Below are 20336 nucleotides of genomic sequence, written 5' to 3'. Positions count from 1 at the left end.
AAAACACATGAAAGTCCATGTCGACATGGACGGAGCAGCAGAGGAGACCTGGTGAGTGTTTGTTCCTTCTTCTTCTGTTACAGTTTTTCTTGATTGCCTAAGCATGATTTTCAAAACAGGGCCCGTGGTTTCAAAACACTACACACAATTAGCACAACAACACACCAAATTAGCAAAACACTACAGATCCTTTGTAAAATTAAACACGCTTGTAAAAACTATACACTTCTTTTTAAAAACCACACTTTGTTACCATATGAAACAAACACGTTTCACATTACTATACTCTGTTTGCACGAGTTACACTCTGCTGTGATAAACCTAAAACACTTTTAGCCCTTCTACGTCCCTATGATTAGAGTAGGCTACTATCAACAAAGTACAAATACACAGTTTTTCTTGATCGTTTTGGCCCATTTTTCCATTCACAGTTTACTTTTTCAAAACAGCTCACACAAAGCCCTTAACAGAAGCTGAAATAACCAAAACACTTTATGATGTTTGCAGAATGACACCACTTTCTCAAAACTTGTCACACATCCATCAAAACCAAACTTTTCCATCAAAACCTAGAATTTTTTCTCAATTGAACATTTATGCTTTCTCATTTATTTACTGTAACGATGGATAACAAAATTGAAACCACAGCTATCAATATCAACTTTTGTTCAACACCCTCATAGTATTGACTATTTTACAACTGACAACATACTACAATTTGGGTTTTGTATTGAGCACTCTAACTTAGTTATATAACTTGGAAATATTGTAGATCTGTTTTTGTATTGCTGAAGTTCCTGTCAACACCATTGATTTACATTTATTCTACTGTGTACAAAATGTCAGGATTCTGACAGAAAAATATTTATTGCAGTACTTGTCGTATGCACATACTGTAAGCAATCAAAATGACAGGGTTCAATATGCAGTACAACAAAGGTCAATTCTCAAAGAAAGTACTGTAAATGAAACACAATGAAATGAAACCCTGTAAATATGAAAAAAATAAAAATAAAAATTACACATTGTCGACACGGGCCTGACGATCAGGCCACATGTCCTCGTCCACGTCCTCCTCCATCCATGCTTGGTGTCAACTTCAAGCTATTGACCTCTTTGATAGGTTGAGGACTACTTGCTTTGTTTTGCAAAGAGAGTTCACACAGGTGCTGATATTTTTTTAGAATTGAGAGAGCAGTTCCAATTGGCTGCTACAAAGTGTCTGCAATGTGTTGCCATGGTAAATCAATTATGTTTTGTGTCTCTTTGTGAGAAGTGTGTTAACTGTTTTGAAAAGTGTATTACAGTAAAAGCCAAAGAAAATTGTGTGAAAGCAATGAGAAATAGTTAACTGAATCGCCAGAGAGGACTCTTGCTGTGCAAAGAAGGTGTGAGCATTCGATAAAGTTGACCCATGATGTGCAAAATGTGTCAAAGCAATCGAGAAAAACTGTAGTCTTTCTCTGACTCTTGTGCTTGGAGACCAATGAGCTCACCTGCTGCTTTCTATAGTGTAGATACACCTGATTGGTGTGTCTACATTTAAGCAAACAAGTGTTTGCACACCTGATGACTGTGTTGAACCAACTGGTTGGACGGTGTGCTAATTTGACAGTCAGTGCTTTGGTATTGCAAAGAAGTGACTTTATGATAGATTTTTGTGTCTAATGTACGTTTAGTGTGTTTAGTGTTTTGAAAATCACTGTGTGTAGAGTTTTGCAACAAGTGTGAGGTTGACAATGTGCTTATAGTTGTGCAAATATGGGCTGATGTTTTGCTTCTTGAGTATAAGGTTTTGCTAATAGTGTACTACTTTTAATTTTAGTGTGTAAGCAATCGAAAAAAACTGTAAAGTGTCTGAAACTGAAACTAAATAACTAAATAGTTTGGGGTCAGATAAATAATAATAATAATAATAATAATTAAAGCTGCAAGCAGCGATGAACGGGCCCTCGCACTCACGTCAACCACCCCCCATAAGCATATCAGAAATGACACTTACGACTTCCTATGTCAAACCATTCAAAAGTTATAGCAGTAAAAAGGGACAACCAATCAGAAGAAGGGGCGGGGCTAATTAAGGCCAAAGAAGCTCAAGGACTCATTACAGAGCCCCATGACACCACCCACGACTCTATGTCAAAACATTCAAAAGTTATAGCAGGAAATAGGGACAACCAATCAGAAGAAGGGGCGGGGCTAATTTTCACCAATTATGGTCAAGGACTCAATGCCGAGTCCCATGACACCACCCACAACTCTTTATGTCAAACCTTTCAAAAGTTATGGCAGAGAAAGGTTTTCTAGGGGGCGCTGTTGAGCCGTTAGGCCACGCCCATTAATGCAAACCATAAAAATCAAATTTATCGCCAGGCCTGGTGCAAAATTTGATGACTTTTTGGGCCGTTTAGGGGGGCAAAAAAGGACCTCCTTTCGTCAGAAGAAAAGAAAGAAAGAAAGAAAGAAAGAAAGAAAGAAAGAAAGAAAGAAAGAAAGAAAGAAAGAAAGAAAGAAAGAAAGAAAGACAGACAGACAGACAGACAGACAGACAGACAGACAGACAGACAGACAGACAGACAGACAGACAGACAGACAGACAGACAGACAGACAGACACACAGACAGACACACAGACACACAGACAGACAGACAGAGACACACATACAGAGAAAATCATGGCGGTACAGATGAGAGGATAGTAGTTAAAATCAGATCACTCAAATGAACGACGATCATACAGTACAGCTGTATCTCATGGTCCAGAATGTATGATATTATATTAATCTATTATACCATATTATATTACATGTTGTTATATCATATTAGCGTACCCAGTAATATAGCATATTGTATTATTATATTGTATGTTGCTTCATTTCATATATTTTTGACTGTATTATATTGTAAAATTATATATCATAGCGATTGCATTATTATATAATTTCATTTATAACACTAAAATACAATTCCTCACACACACACTCCTTCCAAATGTTTCTTTTTTTTGCTCCATTATGACAATTGTATGCTGTCATCCATTATGTTTTTTGTTTTTAAGTTTGTTATGTCTGTTATTCAAATATATTAATACATTCATTAATATGCTATACTGTATTTTGTTTTGTGTATATTGTGTGTGTGTTTGTGTATGTATATATATATATATATATATATATATATATATATATGTGTGTGTGTGTGTGTGTGCGTGTGTGTGTGTGCGTGTGTGTGTGTGTGTGTATACCTGAATAGCATAACCAGTAGTGTGACTACCTGCAGAACGTAGTTTAGCATGAAAGCCTGCATATTTAACGTACATCAAGCATCCTGTATCGTAGCTACATGTCTGCCGTTTGTAACAAAGAAAACTGCGTGAAAATCGGTTGAAAATTAAGCAAGTTATAGTTATTTTACTTATGCAGACACCTCCTTCCACAATAGAAGTGAACGCACTGGAGTCAAAGCGATACCGATCCAAGGAATTTCTCGACTAACTTATGCTGCTTATCACTACATTTAGATAATAAAATTAGTAAAACTGTTAACCAGATGCTTTTTAATTTCCTATGGAAAAATCGTATACATTACATTAGAAAAAGTATAGTCATGAATACTTATGAATCTGGAGGGCTTAATTTCCTGGATTTTAAAACTTTAAACAATACATTTAAAATTAATTGGGCGAAAAATTTTATGAAGAATCCCACCTCAATCTGGAATTTTATTCCCCACCATATTTTCTCTCGTTTTGGAGGCCTTCATTTCATACTGTCTTGTAATTATAATGTAGAAAAAATTCCAGTTAAGTTATCTGTATTTCATAAACAGGTCCTCCTTGCATGGACTCTTATCTATAAGCATAACTTTTCACCCCACCGTTATATTATTTGGAACAATAGAGATATCCTAGTTAGAAATAAATCCTTTTTTTTAAACCTGGTTTCAGAACCGGATCTGGCTGGTGAGTCCGCTGCTAAATGAGGAAGGAGTTGTGCTGTCTTACGGAGACTTTTCATCACGACATAGTCTTCAAATAACTCCTGAAGAATTCTCAGTTGTCGCCAATGCTATTCCATCAGGCACCTTAATGCTTTTTAAAAACAGTTGTACTTCCTCGTCTAGAAATGTGTCTGTCCCATTCTCAACTGACTCCCCAATAGGTAAAATATGTTTTTCACTGACCCAAAAGAATAATAATAAAAGGGTACGTGCCTTATTTCAAAAAGATATTGTTGCTACTCCTAATATTACTGTTTATTGGAATCGTTTCACAGATCATATTGATTGGAAAAAAACTTGGATGCTTCCTAACAAGTTTTTAATCACAAATAAGGTTAAGGAGGTCTCTTACAAAATCATACATAAATATGATCCTGCTAACCATTACATGCAGAAATTTAAAAAGGACATTAATACAAATTGTTCCTTCTGTAATTTACATCCAGAAACAGTTGTCCATTTATTTTGGCTTTGCTCTCATTCGAAAAAACTATGGGCAGATATTAGCAAATTTATTATTGACTCCTTTGGTATAGATTTTAATTTATATTGGGAAAATGTTGTTTTTGGTTTCCATTGTTTCTCTAAAAAAGAAGGAAAATGTTACTTTTTGATAAATCTGTTTTTATTTCTTGCCAAATTCCATATTCATAAGAGTAAATTTTCAAAGAAAACCCCTTGTTTTTTTGTTTTCCAGAAAGAAATGGAACTTTACTTGAAATTAATCCTAAAATCAACAAATGAAAAGGCTTTTAAAACCGTAGACTTGTGTTACGTTTAATCTTCTTGAATAACAAACATCACCCCTGGCACATGTTCTGTTTTTTATTTGTATACTGTTTTGTGATAATTCTTTTAAATAAAGTAAAAAAAAAAAAAAAAAAAAAAAACCGATCCAAGATGGCGGCCACGCCCGATGTTCTCAGGCAGTCAATGCGGCGCCTTGACCAAGATGGCGGCCGCGCTGAACACCAGCCCCTCCCCCCGTGGGAGCTGCGCGCGCATTCCAAACTCCACCCCCCCAACCCCCTCCACCCACCCCCACCCCCCCGCCCCCGGGGGAGCTGCGCACGCATTCCAAACACCTTCGCCCGGCGGGAGCTCAGCCCCTCCCCTCTCCACTCTGCTGGAGCTGCTGGAGCTGAGAGACTGAGAGATCAACATGTCAGGCAGCCTGATCACACATAAATATTATTTAAAAATCACTCATGTATCTTTGACTTATGGAATTAACATGATATTTTTTCTCATTATAGTAAACAACATATCTATGAAGTCGGATGTCAATTTTGACATTTTGTGACAAAGACATAGCTTTTTATGTTATTAGTTCATTTTTTTAATTTTTAGAGTGACGGAGTTCTTCAAAAATAATATGTTCCAGTGTATGATTTTTTAGTCCTGTTGTAAGCTATCTGAAACTGCCATTTAATTTTCCTTACACAAAATCTCTGATTTTTAATTAATATTTTACCAGAAATACAGAGTGACATAAAAATGCCAATTCCTTTCAAATTACGACCACGATACGCGACACGGTCAACAAGGGACCTACTGACAATCATATGTGTCGATTGGATTAAGATTGGATGAACGAAACAGCCATTACAGCACATAATTTGATGAAAAATGTATACCTGACCAAAAGGTGGCGCTATGGAGTTCATCCAAGATTGTCATATCCACTTGTTCAGAATGGAAGCCTGATTACATGAATTGATTTTGGGTTAATTCTGACCAATTATGTTTAAGTTACAACAACTTTTATGTTCATGGCGAGACCCCGAAATTTGACAACCTCTAACGGCCACGCCCTTTGACACAAACTTACAGTTTTCTCTGTCACTCATCGTCAATGCCTTACCTATTATCTGACCAACTTTGAGATCAAGAAACTGATCTCGTTTGGAGCACAGATGCAAACTAGAAGACATGACAATTCCTGGTGCCAACAGGTGGCGCTACAACCGATCCTGAATATTCCACCATAGATGGGTTCAGGCTCAGCCTACAATCATGCACATACGTTTTCGACCACATCAAATCATGTATTGCTGAGTTACAGCCAATTGATGTTTGATGGCGAAGCTTAAAAATGACCTCAAACTTCGCCGGATCACTACGGTCAAGCCCTCTGGCAGAAACTTAAAAGCTTCGCAATTTAGCGTCGGCCATGTGTCTAGATTGTACAAACCAAGTTGTGAGCCAATTCGATAAAATCTCTAGGAGGAGTTCGTTAAAGTACGAGGCCTAGAAATGATCAGAATTCATGAAAAATGACATTTTCTGTTCAAAATGCCGGACTTCCTGTGCAACTTAGACCATGGGTCCAAAAGACTTTTTTGTAGCTCTTTGTCTAATATAATACTCACATAAAGGTCCTTGCTGTAAGTCAAACCATATTGTGGGGCTCGTCAAAAAACATAAAATAGGTGGCGCTATAGAGCCCATTCTTGTGGACCCATGCCTGTCGCCCATAAAATACGTAATTTTACGCGACTCTGGAAGCGTGTGCAAAATTTGGTGAGTTTTCGAGCATTTTAAGGCCTCCAAAAAGGCAATTTATTTACGGCGAGAATAATAATAATAATAATAATAATTAAAGCTGCAAGCAGCGATGAACGGGCCCTCGCACTCACGGCCACCACCCCCCATAAGCATATCAGAAATGACACTTACGACTTCCTATGTCAAACCATTCAAAAGTTATAGCAGTAAAAAGGGACAACCAATCAGAAGAAGGGGCGGGGCTAACTAAGGCCAAAGAAGCTCAAGGACTCATTACAGAGCCCCATGACACCACCCACGACTCTATGTCAAAACATTCAAAAGTTATAGCAGGAAATAGGGACAACCAATCAGAAGAAGGGGCGGGGCTAATTTTCACCAATTATGGTCAAGGACTCAATGCCGAGTCCCATGACACCACCCACAACTCTTTATGTCAAACCTTTCAAAAGTTATGGCAGAGAAAGGTTTTCTAGGGGGCGCTGTTGAGCCGTTAGGCCACGCCCATTAATGCAAACCATAAAAATCAAATTTATCGCCAGGCCTGGCTTGGTGCAAAATTTGATGACTTTTTGGGCCATTTAGGGGGGCAAAAAAGGACCTCCTTTCGTCAGAAGAATAAAAAGAAAGAAAGAAAGAAAGAAAGAAAGAAAGAAAGAAAGAAAGAAAGAAAGAAAGAAAGAAAGAAAGAAAGAAAGAAAGAAAGAAAGAAAGAAAGAAAGAAAGAAAGAAAGAAAGAAAGAAAGACAGAGACACACATACAGAGAAAATCATGGCGGTACAGATGAGAGGATAGTAGTTAAAATCAGATCACTCAAATGAACGACGATCATACAGTACAGCTGTATCTCATGGTCCAGAATGTATGATATTATATTAATCTATTATACCATATTATATTACATGTTGTTATATCATATTAGCGTACCCAGTAATATAGCATATTGTATTATTATATTGTATTGTTGGGCCGCACCCAGTGATCATCTGGACTTATAAATGTATGAATATTTTGTGATTATGAGGACCTGTAAAACCAGACTTTGCCCCTTCTTCCTGAAGTCCTGCGACCCCCTGCTGCTAACTCCTGGTTATCTCGGCCTGGGTCGAGATAGCCCGTTTACGACCCCCACGGCATGGCCGGAGATCAAAACAAGGACCCAGCAGGGTTTCTGCCAGGGAAAACAGACTTCCTTGGGGGTTTTATGACACCTAAGCAGGGGTCGGGATGCAGCGGAGCCAAAACCAGACCTCAAAATGGTACTGCTTCTTTGAACCCCCCCTTTTCCGCTTTAATGTGCCTCATAAAATGGCGCTGTTGCCTGAACTACAACCCCCAGCATGCCTTGCGGGGGGGGTGGCGCCTACAAGCGGCGTTCATCCAATCGCAATGAGGCACCGATGACGTCACCGCAGCGCGCGTAGGATCAAAACCCCTGCCGCTGCTCCTCTTCGCTCTCTTCCGATCACCCTCTCATCCGAGCTGGATCGTTTGGCTCTGGGCCAAGATCCCATCTCCCTTTCTCCCCCCGGCTGGGGGGAGGTGTAAGGCCCCATCGGGCCGCTCCGTTGGACCTGCAGCCCGTTGAAGCCGCGGTGCACGGAGCCGCCTCCATCTCTGCTCTTCTCAACTTCATCTCAGCGGCGCAGGCCAAAGCATCCCATCTCCTCTCTCTCCCCCCGGGCTGGGGGGAGGCAGGAGGCCCGCACCGGACCGGGCCCTGCGGGGTCCGGCCGTTGAAGCCACGGTCCCCCGGGAGGCTCCGATTTCTCACTAAACTCTGTTCCTCTTTAAGTTTCTGCAGATCCGAGCTTCCGACGCCCACGCGCTCCCGGCAACCAGATCGGGACACAGCTGCGATTGAGTGCTCAGACTGAACCCCCCTCCCCGCTCCGAGCCCCTGTCTGCGAACCGGCGCAGGGATCGGGGACGGACGGCCGGCGTCTCGCCCGGCGTGAGCTCTCCCGGGGCCCGGACGGCCGCGCGTCGGCGACCGGCGCAGAGAGGGAAGCACGGCAGGAGAAGACCGGTCCCCCCGCCGCGCCTAGGAATGCGTGTGAGCCTCCGTTTGGTCCGGAACCACGGCCCGGCACGAGGCGGCCCCGCCGCTGTCTAATCCGTTTCAGGGGAAGGGACGGGACGCGATAGCCTGACTGCGAAACCCCAGCAGGACCGCGAACCCAGTCAACAAACCCGCATGCACCCGATTCAGGATCCCAGAGGAGACGTGAGCCCGCGTAGCAGTGATCAGTAGGATTTAAGAGTGTTCAGAACTGTGTGTGAGATTGTGAGACCTGGGTTATCAGTAACTTAAGAGTGTTACAGAGCTAAATCTGTGTTCAGAGCTGAGATTACATCATCATTGTTATCATTATCATGTTTGATTATTCGGTAGTCGTTGTTTTCTGCCGTAGGCACGTTTTAAATGCTGCGTTCGCCATCCGGTCCGATTGCACGTGGCCCAGAGGGCGCGTCCATCTTTAAAAGACCACAGAAGCCCCGTTGAACTGTAGATGTTCTGTATCTTCGTTATTATTGCTTGATTTCTTCTTTTTTTTCATTCCATGCATTTAACGTTTATGTTTCATTTTATTGATTGTTGTTTTTCTAGTTAATTAATTGTTTTATGGATACTTAAGCCATTTCTGCCATCAGGTTTATTTGGGTGTTGCGTTTATCATCTTTTGACACCCGTATGTAAATAAATTCTGATTGATTTCTTTATGAGTGGTTGTGTTATTTCATGCAAGATTTGGTCACAAATTGATTTGTTTAAGCAGAGCCTAGTGTTCGGATATCACGCCTTCACTGTTATTCTGTAAGATTTGCTGTTCTGCAGGATAATTCAAATCATAATGAGACTGATTTTCTGCTGTTAGTTATCGAATCCCACCGGAAGTAAGGCCCCGGCGGTGGTGCCCCTACGAGAATTATCATTTTTGATAATACAATTTGATAAATAGTCAACTTTATTAATTATTAATAATTCTTTAATAGAATTATCATTAGCCTTGATAACTGGACAGCCAAGCTACCTATGAGTTGCACAACATAAATGGTGCCCCGTGTGAGGGTCTCTCGAAACGATATTTGTGACCAGTTTGTATGAAATAACAGAACATTAATTTTGATCGGGAAAGAAAATATTTTTATTTTTCTTCCCCCCTCATTATCTGATTCCTACGGTTATTTTAAAACATCCCTGTTCTAATGGCAACCTCGCCTCACTAAAGGGTGATTGCTTTGTTAAGTTCTTTAATTTTATTAATTTGAACTTTTATTTTTCATCACTATTTTATTAATCTTCTGATTAATTCCCTTTTGCAACCATACTTAACTGAAGGTAATGGTTGACTTAATTTCTTTAATTCTATTAATTGAACTGTTGCTGATTACCCCATGTGAGTTATTAATCTTCTCAGATTAATCTCTACTGTGTTTTAAATTGAATCTTTAATTTAAAGTTATTTAAAGATTCCTCCCTGTTAACTCACTTTATTAATTCCTTTCAGTTGGTTCTTGCTTCTAAGGTTATAACCAATACCCCAGTCTCTCAGGGTTTGTTATCGGTTTAATTTCTTCTAATCTGGGTGATAACGTGAGCTGACTTCGTTAATAAGTGTAATCTCTTGCCAGAATCCCAAGCGAAGCGCTGGGGCCTGGACCGTGAGCTGAGGTGTGGTTATTAATGGCAGAGAGCTCATCGCAGTGGACGGAGAACCAGCAGAGGTGGACATGCAGGCTGATAGAGATCGACCGACAGGCAAGTCTGTTCTTAGGCTGGACCCAAAAGTGGTGAGCCCGGTCATCTCATCCCCTGAGCCCCCTGGTCAGACGCCACCATGAGTAAGCCAAAAATTAATTACCCGAAAGGAGCTGCGGCCCTTCCCAGTTTTCACTGTTACTGACGCTGAAGAAGCAGCTCAGCGTTTTCTTAAAGTAAACCAGAGGAGAACAGATCACGATTAACAACCAAGGCGCAGACGCCGTACCTCAGAGCGAGGGGGGTCCCACGTTTGACCTTTTTAGCAAAAAGAACACTGAACAGCTGCATTACCTTGTATGCAGCGGCCCCCTCACAATTTTTCTGACCCAGAAGTGGAAGCCCGCTCCACACCTGAAAGGGGGGTAGGATACTTTGGGGCGTTAAAAAAAATTCACGCCTACACACAATTTCCAGGCTTCCATAGCCGACATAAGTTAATTTGTGTGTTTTTGTCGCCTAGCAATTAATCAAAGAGTGGTTAAATTGTTGGTTTTTGATTTTAGGTACAGTGTACATCCTGAAACCTAACTAACCCCTCCTTTTATCTTTCATCTACCGCACTTTAAGAGTGATATCACTGTGTTAGGTAAATGAAGTGATGTTTTTGCTTCAAATATGTTTTTCTTTTCGTATTTTTGTGCATTGCTCGCCTAGTGGACTAACCAGGCCAGCTCAAGCCCTCAGAGTTTGATGATCACATGGACTGACCGTTTGTTTTAGCTCCGACGCGGACCCTGCAGTCCTTCATCAAATCTAAAAAGGGGGGATTGTTGGGCCGCACCCAGTGATCATCTGGACTTATAAATGTATGAATATTTTGTGATTATGAGGACCTGTAAAACCAGACTTTGCCCCTTCTTCCTGAAGTCCTGCGACCCCCTGCTGCTAACTCCTGGTTATCTCGGCCTGGGTCGAGATAGCCCGTTTACGACCCCCACGGCATGGCCGGAGATCAAAACAAGGACCCAGCAGGGTTTCTGCCAGGGAAAACAGACTTCCTTGGGGGTTTTATGACACCTAAGCAGGGGTCGGGATGCAGCGGAGCCAAAACCAGACCTCAAAATGGTACTGCTTCTTTGAACCCCCCCTTTTCCGCTTTAATGTGCCTCATAAAATGGCGCTGTTGCCTGAACTACAACCCCCAGCATGCCTTGCGGGGGGGGTGGCGCCTACAAGCGGCGTTCATCCAATCGCAATGAGGCACCGATGACGTCACCGCAGCGCGCGTAGGATCAAAACCCCTGCCGCTGCTCCTCTTCGCTCTCTTCCGATCACCCTCTCATCCGAGCTGGATCGTTTGGCTCTGGGCCAAGATCCCATCTCCCTTTCTCCCCCCGGCTGGGGGGAGGTGTAAGGCCCCATCGGGCCGCTCCGTTGGACCTGCAGCCCGTTGAAGCCGCGGTGCACGGAGCCGCCTCCATCTCTGCTCTTCTCAACTTCATCTCAGCGGCGCAGGCCAAAGCATCCCATCTCCTCTCTCTCCCCCCGGGCTGGGGGGAGGCAGGAGGCCCGCACCGGACCGGGCCCTGCGGGGTCCGGCCGTTGAAGCCACGGTCCCCCGGGAGGCTCCGATTTCTCACTAAACTCTGTTCCTCTTTAAGTTTCTGCAGATCCGAGCTTCCGACGCCCACGCGCTCCCGGCAACCAGATCGGGACACAGCTGCGATTGAGTGCTCAGACTGAACCCCCCTCCCCGCTCCGAGCCCCTGTCTGCGAACCGGCGCAGGGATCGGGGACGGACGGCCGGCGTCTCGCCCGGCGTGAGCTCTCCCGGGGCCCGGACGGCCGCGCGTCGGCGACCGGCGCAGAGAGGGAAGCACGGCAGGAGAAGACCGGTCCCCCCGCCGCGCCTAGGAATGCGTGTGAGCCTCCGTTTGGTCCGGAACCACGGCCCGGCACGAGGCGGCCCCGCCGCTGTCTAATCCGTTTCAGGGGAAGGGACGGGACGCGATAGCCTGACTGCGAAACCCCAGCAGGACCGCGAACACAGTCAACAAACCCGCATGCACCCGATTCAGGATCCCAGAGGAGACGTGAGCCCGCGTAGCAGTGATCAGTAGGATTTAAGAGTGTTCAGAACTGTGTGTGAGATTGTGAGACCTGGGTTATCAGTAACTTAAGAGTGTTACAGAGCTAAATCTGTGTTCAGAGCTGAGATTACATCATCATTGTTATCATTATCATGTTTGATTATTCGGTAGTCGTTGTTTTCTGCCGTAGGCACGTTTTAAATGCTGCGTTCGCCATCCGGTCCGATTGCACGTGGCCCAGAGGGCGCGTCCATCTTTAAAAGACCACAGAAGCCCCGTTGAACTGTAGATGTTCTGTATCTTCGTTATTATTGCTTGATTTCTTCTTTTTTTTCATTCCATGCATTTAACGTTTATGTTTCATTTTATTGATTGTTGTTTTTCTAGTTAATTAATTGTTTTATGGATACTTAAGCCATTTCTGCCATCAGGTTTATTTGGGTGTTGCGTTTATCATCTTTTGACACCCGTATGTAAATAAATTCTGATTGATTTCTTTATGAGTGGTTGTGTTATTTCATGCAAGATTTGGTCACAAATTGATTTGTTTAAGCAGAGCCTAGTGTTCGGATATCACGCCTTCACTGTTATTCTGTAAGATTTGCTGTTCTGCAGGATAATTCAAATCATAATGAGACTGATTTTCTGCTGTTAGTTATCGAATCCCACCGGAAGTAAGGCCCCGGCGGTGGTGCCCCTACGAGAATTATCATTTTTGATAATACAATTTGATAAATAGTCAACTTTATTAATTATTAATAATTCTTTAATAGAATTATCATTAGCCTTGATAACTGGACAGCCAAGCTACCTATGAGTTGCACAACAGTATGTTGCTTCATTTCATATATTTTTGACTGTATTATATTGTAAAATTATATATCATAGCGATTGCATTATTATATAATTTCATTTATAACACTAAAATACAATTCCTCACACACACACTCCTTCCAAATGTTTCTTTTTTTTGCTCCATTATGACAATTGTATGCTGTCATCCATTATGTTTTTTGTTTTTAAGTTTGTTATGTCTGTTATTCAAATATATTAATACATTCATTAATATGCTATACTGTATTTTGTTTTGTGTATATTGTGTGTGTGTTTGTGTATGTATATATATATACATATACATATATATATATATATATATATATGTATATATATATACATATATATATATATATATATATATATATATATATATATATATATATATATATATATGTGTGTGTGTGTGTGTGTGTGTGTGTGTGTGTGTGTGTGCGTGTGTCTGTGTGTGTGTGCGTGTGTGTGTGTGTGTGTGTATACCTGAATAGCATAACCAGTAGTGTGACTACCTGCAGAACGTAGTTTAGCATGAAAGCCTGCATATTTAACGTACATCAAGCATCCTGTATCGTAGCTACATGTCTGCCGTTTGTAACAAAGAAAACTGCGTGAAAATCGGTTGAAAATTAAGCAAGTTATAGTTATTTTACTTATGCAGACACCTCCTTCCACAATAGAAGTGAACGCACTGGAGTCAAAGCGATACCGATCCAAGGAATTTCTCGACTAACTTATGCTGCTATCTCACTACATTTAGATAATAAAATTAGTAAAACTGTTAACCAGATGCTTTTTAATTTCCTATGGAAAAATCGTATACATTACATTAGAAAAAGTATAGTCATGAATACTTATGAATCTGGAGGGCTTAATTTCCTGGATTTTAAAACTTTAAACAATACATTTAAAATTAATTGGGCGAAAAATTTTATGAAGAATCCCACCTCAATCTGGAATTTTATTCCCCACCATATTTTCTCTCGTTTTGGAGGCCTTCATTTCATACTGTCTTGTAATTATAATGTAGAAAAAATTCCAGTTAAGTAATCTGTATTTCATAAACAGGTCCTCCTTGCATGGACTCTTATCTATAAGCATAACTTTTCACCCCACCGTTATATTATTTGGAACAATAGAGATATCCTAGTTAGAAATAAATCCTTTTTTTTAAACCTGGTTTCAGAACCGGATCTGGCTGGTGAGTCCGCTGCTAAATGAGGAAGGAGTTGTGCTGTCTTACGGAGACTTTTCATCACGACATAGTCTTCAAATAACTCCTGAAGAATTCTCAGTTGTCGCCAATGCTATTCCATCAGGCACCTTAATGCTTTTTAAAAACAGTTGTACTTCCTCGTCTAGAAATGTGTCTGTCCCATTCTCAACTGACTCCCCAATAGGTAAAATATGTTTTTCACTGACCCAAAAGAATAATAATAAAAGGGTACGTGCCTTATTTCAAAAAGATATTGTTGCTACCCCTAATATTACTGTTTATTGGAATCGTTTCACAGATCATATTGATTGGAAAAAAACTTGGATGCTTCCTAACAAGTTTTTAATCACAAATAAGGTTAAGGAGGTCTCTTACAAAATCATACATAAATATGATCCTGCTAACCATTACATGCAGAAATTTAAAAAGGACATTAATACAAATTGTTCCTTCTGTAATTTACATCCAGAAACAGTTGTCCATTTATTTTGGCTTTGCTCTCATTCGAAAAAACTATGGGCAGATATTAGCAAATTTATTATTGACTCCTTTGGTATAGATTTTAATTTATATTGGGAAAATGTTGTTTTTGGTTTCCATTGTTTCTCTAAAAAAGAAGGAAAATGTTACTTTTTGATAAATCTGTTTTTATTTCTTGCCAAATTCCATATTCATAAGAGTAAATTTTCAAAGAAAACCCCTTGTTTTTTTGTTTTCCAGAAAGAAATGGAACTTTACTTGAAATTAATCCTAAAATCAACAAATGAAAAGGCTTTTAAAACCGTAGACTTGTGTTACGTTTAATCTTCTTGAATAACAAACATCACCCCTGGCACATGTTCTGTTTTTTATTTGTATACTGTTCGTGTATACTGTTTTGTGATAATTCTTTTAAATAAAGTAAAAAAAAAAAAAAAAAAAAAAAACCGATCCAAGATGGCGGCCACGCCCGATGTTCTCAGGCAGTCAATGCGGCGCCTTGACCAAGATGGCGGCCGCGCTGAACACCAGCCCCTCCCCCCGTGGGAGCTGCGCGCGCATTCCAAACTCCACCCCCCCAACCCCCTCCACCCACCCCCACCCCCCCGCCCCCGGGGGAGCTGCGCACGCATTCCAAACACCTTCGCCCGGCGGGAGCTCAGCCCCTCCCCTCTCCACTCTGCTGGAGCTGCTGGAGCTGAGAGACTGAGAGATCAACATGTCAGGCAGCCTGATCACACATAAATATTATTTAAAAATCACTCATGTATCTTTGACTTATGGAATTAACATGATATTTTTTCTCATTATAGTAAACAACATATCTATGAAGTCGGATGTCAATTTTGACATTTTGTGACAAAGACATAGCTTTTTATGTTATTAGTTCATTTTTTTAATTTTTAGAGTGACGGAGTTCTTCAAAAATAATATGTTCCAGTGTATGATTTTTTAGTCCTGTTGTAAGCTATCTGAAACTGCCATTTAATTTTCCTTACACAAAATCTCTGATTTTTAATTAATATTTTACCAGAAATACAGAGTGACATAAAAATGCCAATTCCTTTCAAATTACGACCACGATACGCGACACGGTCAACAAGGGACCTACTGACAATCATAATCATAATCATAATAAACATCACAGATACAATAGGGTCCTCGCACTTTCAGTGCTCGGGCCCTAATAATAATAATAATAAAAATGATGATGACTGATGTGTGATGAACGTGATGAATGATGAAGGACACAAAGATAAATGTGTCCTTGAGGACTCTTGTTCAGACGTACCTGTATCAGGTTTAATCAAACACAGGAAAAGAGACCTCTGGAGGACGCAGTGACTGACATCCAGCTAACTTCAGGTTTAAGGGGTCACATGACTTTCTGAAATCACATGGGGGTATAAAGGCAGGGGGTTCTGGATGCTACCTTTGTTGATATCTGAATTAAAACAGGAGCTTCTTCCTCCTCACAGAGGATACACGCCCCAACACGACATCTGATGTGTGTGTGTGTGTGTGTGTGTGTGTGTGTGTGTGTGTGTGTGTGTGTGTGTGTGTGTGTGTGTGTGTGTGTGTGTAAAATAGTCGTTATGGAACTGCATTCCAGTCAGACCAGTCTGAACCCGTTTCTCTGAGAGTTTATGAGGCAGTTTGATAGTCAGAGAGCAGAGATGTGAATCAGAGGAGAAGAAGAAAAGTGATCAAAACAGGTGAAAAATCAACTAAAGTAGTTTGATGGACGAGTGAACATCAGACATTCAGGGAAGACTGAGACTCCAGGGGTCCGTTTCACAAAGCAGGTTTAGTGAAAACTCGGAGTCTGTTAACCCTGAAATGAGGGAAACTCTGAGTTTTCCGTTTCACAAAGGGAGTTAACTCAAACCAGAGAGAGAGGAGTAACTCTAGCCTGTTTCACAAAGAGAGGTAACTTAAGCTCTCGGTCAGTTACCATAGTAACAGACTCTCTGAACCTAACCTGGTCAGTTACCGTAGTAACAGACGCTCTGAATCTAACCTGCTCGCTAGCAGGTTTATTTCAGCGAACCTGGAGTTTCTCTCTGTCTCCTCCCTCAGTGGCGTCAATTCAGCCAATGGGTCTTTACGCGATACACATCCGTTTCTGCACCACGGACAGCAAGCGACAGAGTTAGAGAGCAGAAAAAGCGTATCTGACAAACGCAATTTAACTCGTTCACTTTATTCACTATGTCAGTGCAACAATATCACAGGGACATCCGAGTTTAACTTCAAACAGTTAAAGTCCAAATGCAAAAAGGAGAGGGAGAGTAAAAAAAAGTCAAATATTTCCCTTAAACAGATGTATAAGAGGATTTATATCTTACTTTAAGATGAACTTGCATAATGAATCCATCAGTGGCTAACAGCCTCGTTAATATCTTCTGGACCCATCACTTGCCTTCTTTCTTTTTTTTATTGCGTGGTTGTCTGCTTCCTTTTCATTTTTGTAAGTTAGTAACACTGCAGAGCGCACTAAAAACCAGATTGATAGTGACCACTGTCGTCAGGGACGCTGGGACATTTCAAGATATGAGGGGGTACAAGTGTTGGGATAGATAATACCTACTGAAATCCATCATGTTGTTCTGATATGCATTTGTAGTTATTTTATATGTATTAAGTAATAGAATAAATCAATACAAATAGATACAGAGTAATTCCATAAATGTATTTAAAAAAATAAAACATTTACATTCTCCCCTGAAGCCGAGGTGTGGCAGCTGCCGTACCCAATTGACGGCCCTGATCTAAATGACAATAAAATTTCATTTTTTTTCCCAAAATATGCTCTCATACTCGCCATATGCACGTATTGACACTTCTAACTCCAGTGGCGTGAAGTATGGTGATCTTCAGATGCAAACTGATGTTTCCTCAAAGGGATTTTGTAAATTGAAAAGATAAATAAAGTTAAAAAGAAAAAAAAGAAAATGTATATCGCTCTTTTGTGTCGCCGGTTGCCATGGTGAATCCTTGTATCAGCGCTCTACTGATGATGGCTTTTTATTTCCCTCACGCTCGCGCTTAACTCCAGGTGAAACTACTTAGAGTTGAGTAAATTACCTCAAATCTGCTGTTCTGGAACCGAAAACTCAGAGTTTCTGATCTCAGAGTAGATCAACTAAGTGTTCAGGATTAAACTCAGAGTTTGTTGAACCTGCTTTGTGAAACGGACCCCAGAACCACTGGTTCTGGATCAACGATGCTGACACTAAGAATCATAGGAAATGTAGTTGAACTTTCCTGAATCAGATGTAGGAAGTGTTTACGTCTCATCTGGAAGACAATATTTGAAGAAATACATTTAACAGTAATAATCTTAGTTTGCTTACAGCTCTATGAAGTAAACAGAACAAGTTTACACCCACCTTTTGTTTTGATGATTAAAATAAAATCCTGTAATTTCTACAAACAGGTTTTAATGTTTCTGATGTTCAGAAGAGTTTTACAGATTCTACAAGTTTGATTTATTTCAGTAACTGAGACTCTTTTAAGCTCCAAGTTTGATCTTTTTCGGAACTTTAGACTCTTCTCTCTGAGACTTGGATGAGACTTTAACACAAAGTTTCATTGTAAGTCTGTTTCTCAGCGAGTCGTTCAGGGTTTTTTCACCAAACAAAGAAGGAAGTTAGCGTTGAGCTAACAAAGTAGGATTCATGATTAAACTAACCAACATCTGAAGTCCGACTGTTTCCTGAAAACTGTTGTTTTATGATCTCAGAGAAATAAACTGATGTTTTTGTGTAGAAAACTGAACACGAGCCAGTAACGTTCAGGTTGGAGTTCTTTAGTGAGAATCAGTGAAGAAGTGGTTTCCTGGATGACTTCATCATTCTTTCTTTGAGTGTTTAATGAAACAGAAAATATCTTCTCCAGGTGAAGACTGGGCTTCACAGATCCCACCTGGACAGAAATGTTGGCGTCAGGTTAGAGGAGACTCAGCTTCAGGGGTCCATTTCACAAAGCAGGTTTAGTGAAAACTCTGAGTCTGTTAACCCTGAAATGAGGGAAACTCTGAGTTTTCCGTTTCACAAAGGGAGTTAACTCAAACCAGAGAGAGAGAGGTAACTCTAGCCTGTTTCACAAAGAGAGGTAACTTAAGCTCTCGGTCAGTTACCGTAGTAACAGACTCTCTGAACCTAACCTGGTCAGTTACCGTAGTAACAGACTCTCTGAACCTAACCTGGTCAGTTACCGTAGTAACAGACTCTCTGAATCTAACCTGGTCGGGACCAGGTTTATTTCAGCGAACCTGGAGTTTCTCTGTGTCTCCTCCCTCAGTGGCGTCAATTCAGCCAATGGGTCTTTACGCGATACACATCCGTTTCTGAACCACGGACAGCAAGCGACAGAGTTAGAGAGCAGAAAAGGCTTATCTAACAAACGCAATTTAACTCGTTCACTTTATTCACTATGTCAGTGCAACAATATCACAGGGACATCCCAGTTTAACTTCAAACAGTTAAAGTCCAAATGCAAAAAGGAGAGGGAGAGTAAAAAAAAGTCAAATATTTCCCTTAAACAGATGTATAAGAGGATTTATATCTTACTTTGAGATGAACTTGCATAATTAATCCATCAGTGGCTAACAGCCTCGTTAATATATTCTGGACCCATCACTTGCCTTCTTTCTTTTTTTAAATTGCGTGGTTGTCCGCTTCCTTTTCATTTTTGTAAGTTAACACTGCAGAGCGCACTAAAAACCAGATTGATAGTGACCACTGTCGTCAGGGACGCTGGGACATTTCAAGGTATGAGGGGGGGGTACAAGTGTTGGGAAAGATAATACCTACTGAAATCCATCATGTTGTTCTGATATGCATTTGTAGTTATTTTATATGTATTAAGTAATAGAATAAATCAATACAAATAGACACAGAGTAAATCCATAAATGTATTTAAAAAAATAAAACATTTACATTCTCCCCTGAAGCCGAGGTGTGGCAGCTGCCGTACCCAATTGACGGCCCTGATCTAATTGACAATAAAAAAAAATTTTTTTTTCAAAAATATGCTCTCATACTCGCCATACGCACGTATTAACACTTCTAACTCCAGTGGTGTGAAGTATCTGGATCTTGAGATGCAAACTGATGTTTCCTCAAAGGGATTTTGTAAATTGAAATAATAAATAAAGTTAAAAAGAAAAAAAAGAAAATGTATGTCGCTCTTTTGTGTCGCCGGTGGCTTTTTATATCCCTCACGCACGAGCTTAACTTCAGGTGAAACTACTTAGAGTTGAGTAAATTACCTCAAATCCGCTGTTCTGGAACCGAAAACTCAGAGTTTCCGATCTCAGAGTAGATCAACTAAGAGTTCAGGATTAGACTCAGAGTTTGTTGAACCTGCTTTGTGAAACGGACTCCAGGGCCCTCATTTATCAACAGTGCGTAGAAAAGGTCCTAAATTCTGTCGTACGAATGAAATTTAGAATGTGTGTAAGTACAAAAAAATCCGGATTCATCAAACGTGCGGACGCTGG

The 20336-nt window shown here is 40.8% G+C and overlaps 1 protein-coding gene across 1 annotated transcript in view; it reads left to right on the top strand.

Annotated features, from left to right (window-relative positions):
• The window catches only part of LOC133447412 (protein NLRC3-like), an 85084-nt gene continuing 64748 nt past the window's right edge, over positions 1-20336 (top strand). The window contains exon 1 of the mRNA XM_061726083.1: positions 1-51. The gene's annotated coding sequence lies outside the window, so the exon portion shown is untranslated. The remainder of the gene's footprint in view (positions 52-20336) is intronic.

This window comes from Cololabis saira, chromosome 7, assembly GCF_033807715.1.
Source record: "Cololabis saira isolate AMF1-May2022 chromosome 7, fColSai1.1, whole genome shotgun sequence".
Taxonomy (NCBI): domain Eukaryota; kingdom Metazoa; phylum Chordata; class Actinopteri; order Beloniformes; family Belonidae; genus Cololabis; species Cololabis saira.
Note: the sequence above shows the minus strand (reverse complement) of the source record. Positions and strands in the feature narration are given on the sequence as shown.